General features: G+C 40.8%; 1 long non-coding RNA gene across 3 annotated transcripts; it reads left to right on the plus strand.

Annotated features, from left to right (window-relative positions):
* The first annotated feature begins 1,703 nt into the window (after positions 1 to 1,703).
* LOC129098807 (uncharacterized) lies at positions 1,704 to 11,172 on the plus strand. 3 transcript variants are annotated; one of them, XR_008531612.1, is made up of 4 exons: positions 1,704 to 1,870; positions 3,944 to 4,092; positions 10,360 to 10,471; positions 10,838 to 11,172. It is a non-coding gene; the product is annotated as an uncharacterized LOC129098807 (long non-coding RNA). The 3 variants fall into 3 exon arrangements; XR_008531614.1 differs by lacking the exon at positions 1,704 to 1,870 and adding an exon at positions 2,505 to 2,601; XR_008531613.1 differs by lacking the exon at positions 1,704 to 1,870 and adding an exon at positions 2,664 to 2,800.
* The last annotated feature ends 6,354 nt before the right edge of the window (positions 11,173 to 17,526 follow it).

Raw genomic sequence — 17,526 nt, forward strand, 5'->3', positions numbered from 1 at the left:
TTCAGGTCAAAAATAAGTCATAGAATTATTATTTTATTTTTCTACAATCAGGAAAATATTTACTGCGCCTTTCCAGGATACATCAGTTTTGGTTAAACAAACCTTTTGGAATGATGCAGGGCAGATGACAGGGACAGGAAATCAACGGGGACGTCTGGTGGACATGTGTGATATGACACTGCCAGACAAACAAACTGTTTAAAGGAGCTGATCTGAATATTACCTGTTGAATGTGTTATTATGTCTAAGACTGTGAACAGAGTAGTTTATTGTGAATAAGAGCCAAAACAGAAAGACAAGAACATAAAGCATTGACATACATCAAACAAGGACACATCTCAAGTTTTATACCTTACTGCTGTGCATGAAGAACTTTATAGATTCCCTTTGTTTGCCAAACAGTCATTTACAGACAAAGAAGTAAGTTCAGTAATCCAACAGTGTTATGTACACATAGCACTATGTGAACATAGTTCTCTGGTTAATTCTTGTATTATATGATTTTAAAAAAGTAGCTTTATGTTGCTATTGTTGTTGCTATTGTTTTTTAACAACAGCAACTAGCTGCTTCTTCTTCTTTATCTTTTTCGTCTTTATGCCCCTCCCTTGTTCAGATGTGATCCATTGCATCAAATATGTTCGTGGCCAATTTGCCCTTGGAGATGTCCAACCTCCTGTTGGACCTCTTATGAAATCCAATGACACAAAGGACTATTTTGGGTTTTGGAGATGTAGTGCTGCTTAAAAAGTCCTCGACACACATTTAAACATATGAAAATCCTTTTTATTCAACCATGTTTTACACCGATAGGCGTTACTTTGTGTAGCAGACTTCTGAAGCATGTCAAAATCATGTTTACAAGCAATTTGCATGAAGGTAGGAAAAGTCATGAAGTATCATTCTGATAAAAAACAATGTGTTTATTGAGCCGTTTAAGAGGACCCCGAACAGAACATTAAGTGAATAGTTTCCTTTACAGTAGACCTCTAAAGCCACATATCCATTCTCCTGGCAAGGACAGCATGTGTAAACTGGCCGCTTCTTTCAGTAGCCAAGAGCTTGCCGGCTGTATTTCTTCCCATGACACCTTCCTTTAAACATGAGCCACCTCCATGCAATCCAACTCACATCGTGTCCTGTACAAACACTCGCCGCGCCTCCCATGTGTGACCTATAGACTGACTTCCAAGGCTCCTCTGAGTTCATCACCCTTGCAGGTGATGAACTCAGAGGAGCCTTGGAAGTCAGAACAAACACATTTTTATGGTTAAATCCCCATTTGCTGTTGCTGGTGTCGCCTTGCAAACCAAAAGATAAGGGTGTGTGTGTGTGTGTGTGTGTGTGTGTGTGTGTGTGTGTGTGTGTGTGTGTGTGTTTGTGTGTGTGTGTGTGTGTGTGCGTTGATGTGAATACAGATAAGACCCTTTATATTTCACTTGTCTTTATGGGCTATCATGTCGACCTTGACATGTTGGAATTTACATGCATGTTACAACATGTGCAGAGCCACTCCCCCACCCCCCTCCTGCCTATAGCTCCATTTAAACCTCATGGCTCTTCCTTTTAAGTCCATTGCTCTGTCCACTCAGGCTTCCTTGCCATTCTTTTTTTCCTGTATCTTTCCTTCTCCCTCCCCTCCCCCATGTCTTCCAGCCCACCTGTTTGCAGTGCACATACCAAGAGCACACACATGCACACTCGGCAATAAAGCCAGAGCTACACACACCCCTTTTTCAGTGAGACCACGTTCACTAAGGCTACAGAGCAGTTGCAGCACACTGAAGCCCCCCTTTTCTGATTTCCTGCACACACTCGAGACACTTTTTAAACCGTCCAACTCAAGACCCAGGACGTCCCATCTGCAGATAGGTAGGCAACTAATGGGTTTGTTTCATGAATTAAATGTGCTGGGTTTCTGCAACGGGAAGCCACTCATGTTGCTCAAAGTACATGATGTTCCCTTTTGCCTCTGTGCACATGGACTCTCATTGAGATGTTGAATGAGATTCTCAATGAAGTACTTTTTCTTTATGGTTCAAAGAGACTTTCTTAACAGACAAACTTCTCTCCAGAATGATTTGGGTTCATGTTATTTGATTAATAATATGGTGCTTCATAATATAGGCAAAATATAAAATTCCATATATATAATATCACTTTTTCACACTTTTTTTTTAACTTTATTAAGTCCAAAAATGTGTCTGCTTTAGCTTGTGTCCATGTGCCAGAACATGTATGCATGAGGGAACATTATTCTGCAAGAGGAGTTTTTTTTCCATGCAGGAAGTTAATTGGTTGACATTTTATGCTGATGTAATAAGGGCTCTTCTTCTTCTCTTTGTGGAATATGAATGAGTAGTTGGCACTATTTTAGGAAGCGGCAGAGGCTGAGTTAATGAGAGTTGTGCTCGATATAGCACACATGTTGAGCAGGGGTTAAAAAATAAGGGTTAAAAATACAAGAAGAAGCTTCTGTTCTTCCCCTTTTTCCTTGGCTACAACAGCCATATGTGTATGCATCCGTTCAAGACTACATATCCCATAAGTCATAGGTCCTCCTAAATTAGCAGAGGTGTCGGGCAGGTGTGTAGCGGATACAGGTGAGACGCGCGGAAAGAAAGTAAAATAAACTTTATTAAAGTCACTTTTCTTTGTTTTAGAAGGAGCGAAGGTAAATGTGGGCTTTTTGTTAAGTGTTAGAGGTAGAAATGAAACTTTTTAACGGAGCTAATCGGCGTTTTAGTGCACACAGCTGCAGGTTGTTGCATAACTTGTGTGTCGGTGATATAACATTACACAGTAAGTAAACTTAGGCCATAATAATGTCTGCACCCCGTAAAGGGGCAGGACATAAATTATGTTAAATCATGCTTACAGAAACACTTAGGCCAGCACCCTATTGATACTCAGGCAAATGAGCTATTTAACACTTTAAGCAATGGAAAAAGACATTTTATTTATGAAAATAAAATTGTCATGTGTCTTTGTTAGTTACTGTAGGCAATTCTAAAATCAATTTAATCCAAATTTCAATGCAATTTTTCTTGCAAAGTTAGAAAATGTCCTAAGTAAGTAAGATTGGTGGATTCTTAGATTAGTCACTGGATGGAAAAACTTGATTTAAAATTAAAAAGATTCTCTTTGGCTTTTGAAAATCATTCGTCGCATGCCTAGTCCAAACTTTTGAAGTCCTATTAAGTTCTCACTGTCTCCTTGGAAAACCTTGAGTTTGTCCCTCCAAGATTACATGTTGCCTTACATTACATTTAGCAGACGCTTAGTGGCCACTTTTACCAAACGTTGTCAAATACATTCAGTATGTGATTGTAGAAGATTTCACTAAAGGCAAATGTCCTTTTTGTTCGTCCCAAAACATATTTATTTTTTATTTTTTTTGCTGTGTTATATTCCCTTTTTTAGGAAGCATGGCTGCCCCGTGCTTTGAATAAAAACTGCTGCTGCAGCAGCAAGAAGATGCTGTGACCTCTGACGCAAAGCTGCCACTAGGTGGCACAACTCAAATGGACAGATGACAATATATTGGAGGACACACGCTCAATCACATTGTGCATGTGTTGGCTGTGAAATGAATTGATGTGTTGAGTTTTTCTCTGCTTCTTGTGACATATTTTAGTGTTTGAGAGTTGTAGCTCCTAGTGTTGAAGCTCCTAGTGTTGAGCCTCTCCATGCAGGAACCTCAACCTTTGCCTCTTTTGTCCCTGTTGTCCAATCTTCTGCCTTTGTACTTCATTCTGGGTCACTGCCCCTATGCCCCCCCGCCCCTCTGATTGCTGTGTACACACGTGTGCTGCCCACTCACATGTTTATCTCCTCCCACCTCCTCTCATGTGCCCTCCCCTTTCACAAACCAACTCACAACTCCTCTGACTCTCTCTCTCTCTCTCTCTGTCTGTCTCTCTATCGGTGGCTCTGGGTCCATAGGCGGAGGACAGGAACAGGACAGGACAAGCACCCTAGACACCACGCAGCAGCACCATCACAGATATGTCGGACTCCGAGACCGCCGCCGCCCCCGCTGAGGCAACCGTCCCTGCTGCTTGTGCCAGCATCAAGGCTGACCTGGACAAATGGTAGGTGACGGTTGTTGTTGTCTGACTGTGTCTTCCTTCCATCACGACACCAAAGTCGTGCACAGGAACCTCATGAACCTCCTGAACGCTCCACAAGTTCTCCACTGCCTTCAAGAGTTCTTGGGCTGTGGTGAAGCCCTGAGTGAAAACCCAACCATTTGAATCTAGGTCCCTACAAACGGGTTGCCCAACAGCTGATTCATTATTGCACACATCTAATGGCGATTTTTAGAATTGCAAGAGCGCAGCATCCTGAAATGCGCCAAGCTAAAATGGAGTCTCTTTGGAGGACGTTGGGGGTCGTCGCTGAAAAACCACCAAAAGAGGTCGACATCTTACATGTGAATGTAACTGAATCCGACATCCCATGTAGCCGCAGGGGGGCTAGCCGTTATGAAAACTTGGGGTACCGTATGTAAGGGAGAGTGATTTGGGGATTAATGATGTGTGGCAGCGGGGTGATGCTTGACGCTCATGCGTACGCATGGATGGAGGCTGGGAATCTGCTTGCGTCACCAGCGTCCCTTTCTCCAGAATACCTTGCGTTGGCGTGTTCCCTTTGTCCTTCGCCGTCTCCTTTTTTAAAAAAAAATGTTTGTACCTTGCGCTGTGTCAACGGTCAACGACGCCAGCAGCTCAGATATTTGGGGGATTTGTTGTATTTACTGTTTGTGTGTGTGTGTGCAATGATATAACACTTTGCACATCAACCCTTCACAGGTCTCCTACAACGGTCCATTTAGACAGATGGGGTCTCTTTTGTGTGGAGGGTCGCTTAGCCAGGTCTTTAAAGCTCTCATGAAACATTATCATAATGAGTTAACTGTATTTCCTGACCAGTTGAGGGCTAATTTGATATTCTATTAGTTACATTTTTGCACAGTCAACACATTTAGTGGCTAGTAAAATTCCAACCAGCCTGTCTGGCCTTGATAAAGTGATGGTGGGTAAGAAGCCTTTAGATAAGATGGCAGGTTGAGGTGGGGGAGGGCTGGTGGGACAAGGCATGGGTGGTTGGCTAATCATGTTTAACAGTTTTGCCAGTGCCAACCTTGCCCCCTCCCTTTTTTTTTAATCTTTATAAAGTGTCAGAAGACCCTTCAAGATCCATTTGAATTAACAGATACTTTGATAGTTCTTCGACTGCTCTGTTTAGGTATTGTGAATATAAAAATCCATCATTGTTCAGGGTACAAAGGGTTCATGGTGACAAGGTTGTTCTCATGCTACATGTCAATGGTTTCACGTAGTAAGTGTATGTGGGTCATTGCATGCAAATATCAGCAGAGCGTGAACCTGTAACCTTGAAAGGTGGAAAGTCAGGTGTCAGTGTTAATCTGAGGGCCAAAGTGGCCCCTCACAGAATACAACTGGTTACTTGCTCTGGAATTAGGCAGCTGCAGCAAAAGGTTTTTTAAAAGTTGTTTTTTTCACACATTAGGGCCTTCAAGACTCTTTAAAAATTCCCGAAGAGTATTTAAAGTTGTGTAATGAACACCAGAACCACTTTGTATTTATAGACTCCACGGATGGACGTGTGTACGAGTGAGACTGTGTGGGCCTGACCCCATGACATGATCCCTGCCATAGATCATGTACCCGCTCCATCTGACACCTGCTTCTTTCAACCGGGTCAGCGAAAGAAGCAACAGCCTAACATTCACTCTGTCAGACTCGTGGAGGCAGCCATCTTGGCTTTTGGCCCCCTTCATGTTTTTTAAGAGCATCTCTTTGAGCTCACTCTAGGTCCGATTTGATCCTTTTTTTTCTTTTCAGTTTCAAAACTAGATGTTTTGATGTGGTTACGTGGGAGATAACACTTTTATCACACTTGTAGTTCTGACCTTGTCAAGGTCACACTAGCAAAGTCACACAGAGGTGAAGTACGAGCAACAGGCTGTGAGAGACAAGAACCTATGGCATGCCTTTTAAAGTGTTACATGTGTTGAACAGTATATGGTTTACTGTCACATCAGTGATTTGCTTAACAATTTTAATGCCTTTTTAATTACATCAAATCTGATGTAATGCCTTTATTGTATCAAGATACAGACACTTATTTCAAAGAAATTAATAATAACTATTGGATTAGAGCTAAAATGTTCTCACTATCGTACATTTTTATTCTCACTTTTTTAAGGCCTCTTACAGCTAGAGATAACTATACGAGATGAAGCTTTTTGTTTGCTGCACCCTGATAAACATCAGCGTAGATAAGGCCCATGCAGTTCAGTATGGGGGCTTGTTGAGCTGTTAGTTCTTTTGCTAATATTTACCACGAATGTTACTTTGCAAAGTCCTTTAGCTAACATGTTAGTTAATGGTAAGGCTGTGTACTTTGAGACCCTAGGCTCTTTCGTAAGAGTGGAACATACATCCCCTCCTCCTTTGACCTCCACACACACACACACACACACCCATGTCTCTGTTTCTGATTGCTTGCAGTCGTATGTGCAGACATGATGTGCATACTTTGCTGTGGAAACTGTGCTGTTGGTTCCCGTATAGAATTCTGTGACTCGGCAGAAGTCTGTAATCTGAGTGCTTCTCTGCAGTGCTACTCTTCTTATAGATAACACATGTTCATAATTGTACTAATAACTAGGAGTTTCCAGTCCAACTGGGTCAGGGTTGGTCCAACTTTTTTGATTGTCTTCAACTAGTTGCACTGCAAGAGAATCTGTTTCTAGACCAGAAAACCCCATGGGAAATCAATGTTCTATCAAAATGATTGTGCAACACCTGGATATTGTAAAAAGTATTCCTGTATCTGCTGCTCTTAAATCTTATTTCAAGTAATTCAATACACTTGAACTCTAATACATTCCATTGCCTAAGTCCCCACTCAAAATACGATATGTGTAAATATCTAAAATTAAAATCTGTTTTTTGTTCATAGCCTCAGGGCCAGACTTAAAATCTTATATAAATGTAAGATGTAAAGCTGTAAGTCTGATATTAAGATGTAACAAATGGAAAAGTGGAGGCAAATGGACAAATGGTAAAATATTGATCCAGAAAAAATGTCACCAAATTTCCTCAAAATCTAGAGTTTAAACCAGGATGTGCAATTTACATAGTGTGTATACTGTGTATATATATTTTTTTTTTTTCAAAATTTCCAGATGCTTAGCTCTGACATGAATTCATTGATGAATACATGAGAGGCACTAACTGGAGCTGGGTGTCATCCTTACAGCTGCCTCAGGCGGTGGCTTCAACCTTTGGGTCGCAAGTTTATACCTAAGGGTCACGAGATGAACAGCCTGGGCGAGCAGAAAAAACATTTCTGCTTTACAGTGTTATGCCATGCAACAGATGACGACAGGTCACAAGTAGACTTTGCTAAGTTTAAAGGCGTCACAAACCACAAAGTTTGGGGAAACGCTGTCCTCAGACGCTGAGGGGATACTTTATTGATTTCTGTGTTCGCCCCACTAGATAATAGCGTTAATCACATGATCTCTTGACTAATATTTGGCCTCTACATCATCTTTGACTGCTTGCACCTGCTCATCGATCTATAATGCATGTGCGTCCCAGAGGACACACTACAGCCAGATCAGTCTAAATAATTCAGCCCTCATTTCCTGATTGTGTCCGAGACGGGAGGATGGCGTCACTCCTCCTGAGCGGTGATCAGGATGCAGCTAGTGTTCGGTAGCATGACGTTGGTTTTTGATTGCAAATCATGCAGCTATTTCACAATTTATGCAGATTAATTCAGTAAAACTTTTATAATGTAATAAGTATAATCAGTCTGGATTGGTTTACATTATTTGGCCACTGGTCACCATGACAACCCTGTGCCCTATGACATAGTAACGGGACCTCGCTCAGAATAGTGTTTCCTCTCGAGATTGCGTGATGGTGGTGGTGATGTCATCTGCTCCTCTACCCCCCCCCACTCTGCCTGTCCATGTGACCAGCCCTGCTCTGATGCTCTCATTAATGGCCCCTGTGTGCACTTCATACTACATATATGTTGTAGATCTGAAAATGAATCGCATGAGAATCTGTAGAATTAATGCGGGTTAATATTATGATTTTGCATTTGGAGTAAAGGGCAGTGCTATTATTTTTGAAACATACACATTTGAGTAGAGCCTACATTTTCAGTGTTGCATAATAAAGCCCTAACTGGTTAGATGAGGCTTTCTTTAGGCTGCACTAGCGTGGCAACCACTCTGTCAATATGATTCCTGCATCTGCCTCAGTTCAGTCATCAGGATTGAGGTTGTGAAGGACATACATGTGTGCTGTGGTGGAGCGATGCTGCTGCGGCAGGATTATCGACAACGCGCCCTCTGGGTTAGACTCTCTGCCAATCATAAGCACTCATTGACTCCGTCCAAGCACACGCACTACGACACGCCACCAGAAATGCACCCTAGCAGTGACACAAACTCGATGATTCTCATCTCCACACACACACACACACTTTGCTCCATCCCTCCTGGCAAAGTAAAGTGCTGAGTGATAATCTGCGGCAGCCAGCTGTGTGTTACATCACAAACCGGCACCCAGCCGCCATACAAAGAGATAAAGCAGCAGAGATGACCCTAAGCTAGAGTATTAAAATGGCTTCGACTCTCTAATGTGGTGGTGTTTTTACTGTATTTGCAGTAGTTCTGCTCTGTTGTATTTTGACTGACACAAAACTGAAATTAAAAGACCGGTAAACATGAAAGTGTGTTTATAGGTCTTGGGAAGTAATAATATGCATATGTGAAGTTTTTGTAATGGCTAAACGGAGGGCTTTGGGAAATCTGATTTAAATGTAAAGTCACTTGCTGGTCAACTTGGATTGTGGGTTATGTAGGCGACAGCTTTTAACAAGGGAGAAGAATATGTAGATGAGGAATTCAATGATGACATCTGGTTGATTTGGCATTTCAGTTTTTTTTAATGAATGATTGTGGTGAGTGCATTTCCTGTTAGTGCTTCACACTAAAATATGTCTAGTGTTTGGTTAGCAGTATCTTAAAGGTACTACATTTAACATTCAGAGCATTGCCTTAGCGGTTAACATTCCATTGCTATGTAAAGATGTAGAGGTATGTGTACCTGAGCAGAGCTTGTAAATCACAAAGTGACCGATTGGAGGCAATCCCACAATCGTAAGTAATGATCTGAGTTTGGAATTAAGCACCTCTTTATTACAGTTATTGACACAGCTGAAGGAGAGTGAACGGTAGTGAAAACGACTGTAGAGAAGTTTTTACAGAATATTTATACATTGTCTGCTGCTCACTGTGTAAAAGCCCAACCTTATCCTTTTTAAATGAGTAGGCTTCTGCTAGACTATAAAACATCTATTAAATGGTGAATAGGGGCTGCTTTAATCTTAATTTTAGCCTGGATGGATGGATGTCTAGAATAGGATGGAGATGAGGATTACTGCCCAGCGTTGAGGAGGTGTTGGAGAAAAAGCAGAACAGAGGGATGATCAGACGTCATGAAGTGATGGGAGGAGCCAAAGGATGGGCTCACATTCATGTATCGTGAAACTCCTCCTCCTCACCCTCTTTCCTCAGTGTCTTGTCATATCTGCATGATCACGCAACCTCCCTCCCTCTTTGGTGTCCCATCAAACAGATGGGGCTCACCCTCATGTCTCTCTGTAGCCCTCCCTCCTTCTTCCCTTTCTCTGTCTCTATCCCTCCCTCCCTTTCGCTCCATCACCCTAATGCTCTGTGGCACTGTCTGCTGCTGTGTTAGCTCCTGCATGGGAGCCTGAAATAATCTGAGCCTGCATTCTGTTTCTCTTTCACACTTTCATCCCCTTTTTTTTTTTTTTTTTTTTCTTTGTCAGCCATTGCAATTTTAATTCATAGTACAGTCGTCATTGGGGGAACATTTCACTGAATGTCCTTCGTTTTGGTACTTAAAGTAGTTGGGATCAAACTTTGTAAGAAATTGATTTGGTAAGACGCTTGGCACCATGACGGCATTAGTCACTTATAATAAAAAAAATTATAAAATCAAATCTTCAAGGGGAGGAAAATCACTTTATCAAATGATTATTGTTTCTGCCATTAAAGCCTGTTCGCACATGAGACGCCCAACTGCTCTGTCAGCAGAATTAGTTGGACCAGGACTTAGTTGAGTCCACTACTGACTAAAGCCTGCTGTCATTACACTTTCTGTTTCCAGCTCACATGCCGTCTGTGCAAGAAGGTGACATTGAAATGAAACTATTTGTGAAATGAATTTAAATGTGTGTTCTCTTGACTCTTATCTAACGTCTGTTAATCTTTCTTGCAGTGTGGCAGAGAAGGGAGCAGAGGGCTGCAAAGATCTGATTGAGGCCTTTGCTGCTTGTGTGAAGAGTGCAGCTGAAGGGACGTCATGAGGAGTCCCCCCTCCAACCTCGAATGTAAGGATGGGACGCAATTTGTGATTCATTTAAAGTCAACAATGAGCAATTTAGGTTGGGGTGTTCAATTAGCATATTATGCTATTTTTGTGACTCATTCAAATGTCTTCATTTGCAGCAGAAAATTGTCAACAAAGTACATCCTTTGCAGACTAACAGGCCTTTTTCAAAGAAGACACAAAATCTGCTTAAAATTCCAAAAATGATTAATCTGATATCAAAATAATTATCACATTTTGCCAATCTACTACTTGAATAATCAACTTTTCAATCAACCCAGATAATTTATCCAGATATAGATCACATGGTGTAAATGGGGCCTAAAAGTGCATTTTCCATTCTTCCTCTATATCATCTCTCTTCCAGGTCCACTGCACTGAGTCCTCCCAAGTTCCCAGCATTCCCTTCTTCACAACAGCACTCGACTGAATGAAGACAATGAAGACGATGAAGATGATGATCATGGCGTGACAAATATTGTGTTGATTTGGGATGTGGTGGCAGTAACTACAGTTTCCTCCCCCTACCTGTTAAAGTGGCTATTCTGGTGTCCCTCAGTCTTACCGTCATTCCCCTTCTCCCTCTGCGGCTGACATGCAGCACATCAACTTGTTGACAATTCCAGAGAGCTGAGCTGTAATGTATATTGTCGACTCGAGATGAATACTTATAAATGGAAATAAAAGTATCAAAATATTGGTATAAACCTCTGATGAGGGCCTCTTTTTGTTTCTGCTTTAAGAGGTTGGACGTCTCCTTGGAATATGAACCTAGAGTTTAGTCTTGCATGTCGAACTATTTCGATGTTTGGGAGAATGGATACATTTTATTCCTACGGAAAATGGACCAAAAGAAACCAATTCTCTTTTTTTAACTTAACCTTTTCCTGTACAAGCTTGAAGGGGCTGAGGTATAAAAATGTGAAGCCAAAGTAGACTCTATACGCAGACGTGACTTTTGTAACTTGCACAAGTCACTAGGCCTGCTTGACTCTGTGGCTGGCAATCAAAATATTGCTAAAAAGAAGGGTGATGTTTTATCTGTGTCCACACAGAAAAAAAGAGAATCTAATTGACATTCCATTGACATTGTTATCATGGGGCTGAGACACAATTATTACACATTACGTGCGCTTTATAGCTAGCTACCTAGCCAAGGCTAACGTTTGGCATAAAGCTACACTACCCTGCGTACATTATGTCAATCATCCATATACTTAACCGCATCCTGCTGTAGCATAACTGTACCATCTCTTAAAAAAATAAAAATGCTACCAAAGTTAACTAGCTAGCTAACACTAAGAAGTCTTCATCAAAAAGACCATGGATTAAATCTACATCTTTTGTTGTGCTTTACTTGACATTTTGTAAATGCGGGTGTGATTCATCTACTTTCACATGATGTCTAACTAAACAAAAAAGCTGTATGTGGTGTTAGCAAGCTAACTTTGTGAGCAAAGTAGCTTTACTCTCTTTCAGAGTTTTAAAAGAGTGCAGTTCAATAGATGCCAATGCTGAGAATGTTTATTTATTTTTTAAAGCCTACTGTATAGAACAAACTAGTGTATATCTAAGCAGGTTTGCTGAAAGTCGCTGAAGATGTTTTGTTACTCCAGTGTCGTCATTAACACGTTGCTCTTTAACTTAAGTTATGACTCTTTTTTTGGAGGGTCTGTAAATATATGCCAGAGTAAATTTTTCTATTTTAGATGATTAGTTTTCAGGCATTGATGTGTCATCTTACCACGTTTAAGTGTAAATGATACAGCTAATTTGTCTATATTAGGTACAGTAGTAATCAGTTAAAGGGTACCATCATTCATCACACTCAAGCACATACAAATCATTTAATAGTTCATGCACATTGCTCATATATTGGGGAATAAAAGGAAATTCTAAAGTGTGCAAGGTATTCATCTAAATACTGCCTCAAGAAACAGTAAGGGGTGTTATCAGGCCACAAACACACACACACCAAGATAGACTCACAAGCAGACATTAATACCTGTCAGCTGTCTGTTGGGGTAAATTCAAACTCCTTTTGGCATCACACCCACACATTCCCAGATTATCTTGGCCTCTGCGTTCAGTCAGAGGTGTGTGGATTTAAAAGCCACTATGTACATATTTGTAACATTTAAAATCAATTTTTTCCATATAACTTTGTTAGCTTTTATTTTTACCTTCCAATTAGTCCTGCATTATTTTTCTCCAAATTTAACCAATATAACCAATTTGAAAGGGAGTTGCATATAAAAAGTAGTTAGTTTTGGTCATGATTTCTCTCAATTTTTAAAAACAACCACACGATGGAGCCCTACCTACACCACTCATTGGGTGTTTTCGTAGTGTCACATGATACAGTTGTAATGACTCTGGAAGCTCATAAGACAGTCCAGGTGTTCACATGGGTTGTAACTCTGTGCATGTAGAGTACACAGCATATATGACCTGTGTAAACAGGCTCTCTGTGGTTCCAGGAATGTTCCCTCTGTATCAACATTTCAAAGAGCAAGCCATGTCCTAGATCCCAAGACGGACACACACACACGCTACTTGTGAGCATACTTTGACACAGAACAATTCAATTCAAACCAAAGAGACAGTATTTCTCCCTGAGTCCACAGAGAAGAGCCTAAAGGGCTAAGGGGTTAACCTCTTAACCTTTTTTATTTCTTTTTTCGCATGTTTTTAAATCGTAAACACATGAGAGAAAGCAAGTGAGATCAGACTTAAAAAATTCATCGGCAGAATAGTTTTTTTTCCTCATTTGCCTCTCAGGGCTTTTGTAGGATCATTATTATATATGAAAAAATAGAATAAAAACTCAAAGGTCTGGTTAAAGTCCTGCATTCAAAATCGACTCACTGTAAGTAAAAGTAACCACGCCACAGTGTGTGACTAGCTGTTGAGGTTGTTTGAGCTGGAGCTAGCTTTAACTACTTCATGTAGTTTTGCCAAGTTGTTCCCAACATGGGGGTCAGGTCTTACTTACAGGTTACTAGTAACTTTAGCTGTACAATAAATGTAGATAAGTTACAATTACAACACAGCCATATAAAATGAAAGAAAAATAAGGAAAATCTTAATATTTGTATCTAGTTACTTAGGCCTGCCACCTTGTACCAAACTAAAAAGGCACTGTCACGGTATCACATTATGGTTGTCAATGACAGCTAACATAGAAGGACTGAATCCAAACAAAGAGAGATTAAAGGAACACTCTTGAGACTACAATGTTCTGTGTTTGCCATTCATAATTAGAATTAACACATTTTTTATCTATTGGCTTTAATACCAAGGTTCACACCCTCTGGTGCTCATTACATAGGGAAAAAAGGATAACTCACATAAAAGCACATCAGCACCATCCTGTGGTCAGAAAATGCCTTTACATTAGCAGTTACCACCACTTTACTGGTCCCTCTCTATTTTATTAAAATTTAAAGAAGCATTTTTGGTTGGTTTTGTAGGTGAATCATTAGCAGAGAAGCAAAACTATATTTCTGTGACACAAAACTATGTTTATGTCTCATAACTTGTCTCTAATTTGTTGCTTGTTTGTGTGGAAACCATCCATCACACAGAAATAAACTTGCACGTGCATATTTACACATGGCACCATTAGATAATCTGCAGGGACATCATCCTGACTGCATCAAAAGATTAAGATTAAAAAGGGATAAAGATTTGGGAGTCAGCGTCATACTGATATCACAATGAGGAGCCTTAATCACAGCATGCAGTGACCCAGAACCCTGTGGTTTTGTAAGTGCACGTTTTGATCCGTCCCAGGGGTCAGCGGCGTACAGGGGCTCTTCATCAGCTGAGTGATTTCTAATATGTATTTTTATTGGATTTTATTGAAACAGAATGGAGCACATAAAAGCAGTGTATGCCACATTTAATCACAAGCCAGCTAGGGGGGTGAACACAAGTTTTTTATCGTGTTTTATTATGTTACTTTTTTATAGTTTCATTCATTTTGTCCCATGTGAGACAAATTTGACTCAGTTGACTTGTGTCTCCTCAAGTCAAAGGTTATCTATTCAATATTCAGAACATTAATATAGTAGCAAACAACTATAGAGTGCAGCAGGGATGAAGTATTTTGGTAGGCCTTCATCTCTGCTGCACTCAGGGAAAATTGGGATTTTTCCCTTGTTTATTGGCTTAGTGCAGAAGTTTAAGCTCTGTGGCAAACACAAGTTTCTGACATGTTTGGTCAAGCAAGATCATCTTCACAAATGACCACTTTTATGATTTTTTTAAACATTAGTGCAAATATAATTACAACACATGATGTATAGTTGTATCATTTAGCCCCTTGTTAGGAACCACCTTTTTTACAACGTGTGAAAGCTTCAAAATTAACAAGAGGGGTATTTACTGACGTATTCTTTGTCTCAGGACAAAACCTTAAAAGCTCTTAGGTGCAATATACGATATTCAGAGCAGTGATATAGCAGAAAATAACTATTTGCTATGTAAAGATACAGTGGAGTTATGTCTACTTGAGCAGAGAATGATGTCACTTTGTGTTTTGTTAAGCTTCTCTGTTCTTCGTTGTGTTTCTCGTGCATGCTAGTGCATGTGAGCGTGGCCCACTGGCTAGCTCGCGGCCGCCACTCTGCAATGCTGTCATACAGCGGTTACAGCTAAATATACCGTCCCGACCGACATCTTCGTTGCAGAAGCGTAGCAACCAATTTACTTATCCCCGTCAGGTAAACACTGTTGCTTCGTCAGCACGTTTGCAGAAGGTTATACTGTTAGCACTGTTAGCTATTAGCCGTCGGCCAAGGCTTCGCCATGTTGAGAGCCATTGAGAGGCAAACGGAATGCTTCCAATTTAGTATATCAACCATTAAACGTGTGTTAACTTCAGATCTTATGTCAGACATCCTACCAAAATACCTTTTAAAAATCCCATTGACTTCTCGTTACCTGGTTTAAGCACTCTTCATTGAAGCACTATATTAGCTATTCTGCAGTCTCCCATCTACCTGATTCCATATGAATGCAATGTTGAGAGCCGTTGAGAGTCAATAGATATAATTTGAATTTAGCATTTAACTGCTATTTTACTGTCATTTGCAATTCACTATTGAATGCTAAACAAATATGATAATTAGAAATGGCACATATAGGCCCCACGCTTAGGCTGCCATAACATGTTGATGTTTGCATCTGACCACTAGGTCTAGTAGCCGTGATTTAATATTCATTCAATGAATTGTGAATAATCACATCAAGTCATAGTGGTTTTCTGAATGGTAAGATAAGATAAGATAAGATAAGATAAGATAAGATAAGATAAGATAAGATAAGATAAGATAATCCTTTATTAGTCCCGCAGCGGGGAAATTTGCAGGCTTACAGCAGCATAGAGTTAAAGTGCACACAAGAGACATAGTAAAAGAAAGACAAGATAAAAAAAATAAAAAATAAATGAAAAATAAAAAATAAAAATAAAAAACAAGTATTATAAATAAGCAATAAAAACAGTAGAAAAACACAATAACTGAAATATAATATTTACAGACAGAAAAAAAACAAAAAACTATTTTAACTATTATTGCACAGTGTTTTTATTGTCATGTGTCATGTGGTCTGCTGGTTGTGTAACCTGACATACTTATTAATACAATCATGCATGCAAGAATAATGAGTCAAACATATGCTTGGTGCCTTTAAGAGTTCTGTAATATGAATCCAATATTCTTCCATTTATCTGTGTTACTGACTCAGAACATGTGTCACTTGGTTGGTATCCTCTGTACTTGCAGCCAATCACATAATGTGGGAGACTTTTGCCGTAGTAAAAAAGGGTGGAGGCGAGAGAGGGAGGGGTAAAAAGCGGAACCCGGATGCTGATGCTGACCGATGAGGAGAAGGAAGCTAGAGAGAGGGAGGAGGAGGAGGAGGAGGAGGAGGAGTGTGAGAGGTGGGGGGTAAGAGAAAAAAGAGGAGAGGAGAGGAGAGGAGGTATAGCAGAGGAGTGGAAGAAGAAGAGTCCATCCCGTGAATGAGGTGACACAACTTCAGATAACCTGAAAGAATCATTTTCTCCAAAGGCCAATTTATCTTTATCGAGGAGATGCGGTGATATCATGAGCACAGCCGGCCAGGAGGAGAGAGAGACAAGAGACACTGAGAGAGAGGAGGAGGAGGGAGGAAGAGGAGGAGGAAGAGGAGTCGGCTACACCACCACCAGGCCAGCTGAGGATGCTTGTTGTTTCTAGAAGCCGGATCCATCACCGGGCCGAGCGTTGATCCTCTGTCGGTGTCGTCCCGACCGAAGCCTCTTTTTTTTTTTTTTTTTTTTTTTTTTTTTTTTTTTTTTTTTTTTTTTTACCCCACCCGTCTAGTCCGGTCTGTCGTCTCCTCCCCCCCTCCACCCTCCACCTCTCACTCTCTCTCCCTCTATTTCCTGATGCAGGGCCGGGGAGGGGTGAGCCAAAGTGTGCACCGGATATTGGAAAACCCATTCTTCTTCTTGCTGATGCTGTTGTGATAATAAGAGTATTATCTGCACAAGAGGAAGAAAAAGAAAAAGGAGAACGAAAGAGGTGGAGGTGGAGGGGAATGTACCAGCCTGGGAAGGATGATGAAAACATTTTTCGGACGGTAGCAGCAGCAGCAGCAGCAGTGAGGAGGAGGAGGAGGAGGAGGAGGAGGAGGGGGGTCCCTGATATCGATCAGAGAATGGATTCAATCAGGGGCATTCTGACTTGGGATATTTGAGACCCTGCTCTTACAGGAATCAATCTGCAGCCTCTCTGTATGAGATCTCTCCATTCTGCTCCACTTTTTTTTAAAAGCCAGCTGCATAGGCTCTATACATCAATTGACTTTAAACTACTGTTATTTATAGCAAAAAGAGGGGACTATACCTCCTCCCATCAGCACCCTCACACGTCCTTCTGATCTTTTTTTCTTTTTCTTTCTACTCTGAGTGATGCTGATTTTTTTTTTTTTTTTTAACTGAGGTGGGAAACAGAGCCGGCTCATTTACTCCCCAGCTCCGGAGCGGCTGGCCCGCATGAAGTGCAT

This window comes from Anoplopoma fimbria, chromosome 11 (assembly GCF_027596085.1).
Source record: "Anoplopoma fimbria isolate UVic2021 breed Golden Eagle Sablefish chromosome 11, Afim_UVic_2022, whole genome shotgun sequence".
Classification (NCBI taxonomy): Eukaryota; Metazoa; Chordata; class Actinopteri; order Perciformes; family Anoplopomatidae; genus Anoplopoma; species Anoplopoma fimbria.